A 2,776-nucleotide genomic window follows, 5' to 3' on the forward strand; every position below is an offset into this window, starting at 1 on the left:
AAGTACAGAAATTGGGACACACCTAAAGTGTAGACACAATGTAAATAATAGATTCATTCCTTTTTTGAGATCACAATAAATAGACTGAAATGAGCGACAGCTCATTAGTGATTAAAGTAATAAAGGGAACGCTCTTTGCACGCTTTCTTGGATATGTATTCACAATTTGAATAAAGGTTTTGTTTTTCATGCTGCTAAAAGGACCAACAGCCACATATACGCTGCAAAGTTTTGGAAGTGACATCCACATACGTATGAATGTGGGATTCGCGCTCGAAATCGCAATAGCTTGTTTGCAATCACGTGATTCTGATGGCGTGCAAAATTCAGATGGAGGGCAGGAAGTGAAAATCAGAATTGATGAGATGGAGGGAAATCCATACTGTACTTGTTTCGACACTATTACAAGAGAAAGGTATAAACAGAAAATCACAACATATGTTGGACGTGATCCTAATGTTATGAAGAGGAGAGATTTTTCAACTAAATTGAAATACTTGCCTGCCATCAAGGTGGTGGATATAGGCTAAGCAACTAACCCGGATTGCAAACAAGCTATTTCGAAAGTGAATCCCGCATTTATATGAGGGATGCGGGATATATTATGTCACTCACTCCTGAAACTTTGCTGCTTGTACAGGGTATGTGGCCGTTGGACCTGTTAGCAGCAAGTAAAACAAAACTTTTATACAAATTCTGAATTGATTATAGCCTAGAAAGCAAGCAAATAGTGCTTCCATATAATTACTAAAAAGCTGTCACTCACTTCAATTTATTGCCATTTCACAATGTTCCGTTATAATTAGTGAAGCTCTATAAACTGCACACACACACATATATAGTCGTGGTCAGAATTATTGGCACCCTTGGTAAATATGATCAAAGAAGGCTGTGAAAATAAATCTGCATTGTTAATCATTTTGATCTTTTATTAAAAAAATTCACATAAATCTAACCTTTCATTGGAGAATAAGAATTTAATATGGGGGAAATATCATTATGACATAAATGTTTTTTCTCTAATACACATTGGACACAATTAACGGCACCCTTTTTATTCAATGCTTTTTTAAACCTCCATTTGGCATAATAACAGCTCTGAGTTGTCTCCTATAATGCCTGATGAGGTTATTGAGCACCTGACAAGAGATCAGAGACCATTCCTTCATCCAGAATCTCTCCAGACCCTTCAGATTCCCAGCTCCATGATGGTGCTGCTCCTCTTCAGTTCACCACACTCATTTTCTATAGGGTGCAGGTCAGGGAACTGGAATGGCCATAGCAGAAGCTTGGTTTTGTTTTTTTGTTGTTGTTTTTTAAGGTTTGTTTTTTGGACACAATTAAAGGCACCCTTTTATTCAATGCTTTTTGAGACCTCCATTTGGCATAATAACAGCTCTGAGTGTTCTCCTATAATGCCTGATGAGGTTAGAGAGCACCTGACAAGAGATCAGAGACAATTCCTTCATCCAGAATCACTCCAGACCCTTCAGATTCCCAGCTCCATGATGGTGCTTCTCCTCTTCAGTTCACCACACTCATTTTCTATAGGGTTCAGCTCAGGGAACTGGAATGGCCATGGCAGAAGCTTGGTTTTGTGCCCAGTGACCCATTTTTATGTTGTTTTTAAGGTTTGTGTTTGGATTATTGTATGACTGGAAGATTCAAACATGGCCCATTATAAGATTTCAGGAGTCAGTCACTTTTTGATTTTTTATCTGTTGGTATTTGACAGAATCAAAGATGCCATGTATCTAAACAAGTTGTCCAGGTCCTCCAGCAGAAATATAGGCCCACAACATTAAAAATACAGCAGTATATTTCATTGTACACATGGGGTACTTTTTATCCCTGTGTGCAGCAAACCCATCTTGAGTGTTTGTTGCTAAAAAGCTAATTTTTTAGTTACATCTGACCGTAGAAGCCAGTCCCATTTGAAGTTCCAGTCGTGTCTGACAACAGCATATGCTGGGGATTGTTTTTGGATGAGAGCATTTTCTTTTTTTGATTTTGTTTCTTGAAACCCTCCCAAACAACATATGGTGTTGGTGCTGTTTGATTTTTTTTTTTTTAAGGTTTTCTGACCCTGAGAATATTTTTTGGTTTTTCTCATTGTGATGGATGATTAAGGGGATTTGGCCTTTGTTTTCCCTCCTATTTATATTCCTGTGAAACAGGAAGCCATGGCTGGACAATTTTATATATATATATATATGTTTGTTTGGCATTGAGTGAATTCTGACTGTCTTATGCTGAATGCGTGAAAGTTGGCAGCCCTGTACCTATTTATATATTTCTTTATTAATATCTTAATATATTCTTAATATCTTAATATATTATTATATCTTAAATGACCCATTTGCACACACAAGCATTATCCGACTCGGCTCCTCCCGACCGCAGACGCAGGTGTAATGTTAATGTTTATATCAGCTGTGAAGAGGGCCATAGGTTTTGATCACTTGTGTCTGCTTGACTAACCTGACTAGCCAAAAATATAGAGCTTGATTTAAAAAAGTGGGTATCAGAAGGAATTCGAATTCGATCACGCATACAAGGATGTCTTAGACAAGAATATGTCCTATACTCTCAAATACACAAATACGACACCTAAAAGGGACTGTTGATTTATATTTTAACATGATGAAATCCGTTGACCACTTTCCTAGTGCACACACACACACACACTTGGTTCCCTTTCATGGGAACGTCGAACTGCGTCCTCTAGGGGTCGCTATGGGGAATGGTATACCCACGCCACCATGCTGAGGGGAGT

The sequence above is a fragment of the Sinocyclocheilus rhinocerous genome, unplaced genomic scaffold (assembly GCF_001515625.1).
Source record: "Sinocyclocheilus rhinocerous isolate Xijiao unplaced genomic scaffold, SAMN03320098_v1.1 scaffold1385, whole genome shotgun sequence".
Lineage (NCBI taxonomy): Eukaryota > Metazoa > Chordata > Actinopteri > Cypriniformes > Cyprinidae > Sinocyclocheilus > Sinocyclocheilus rhinocerous.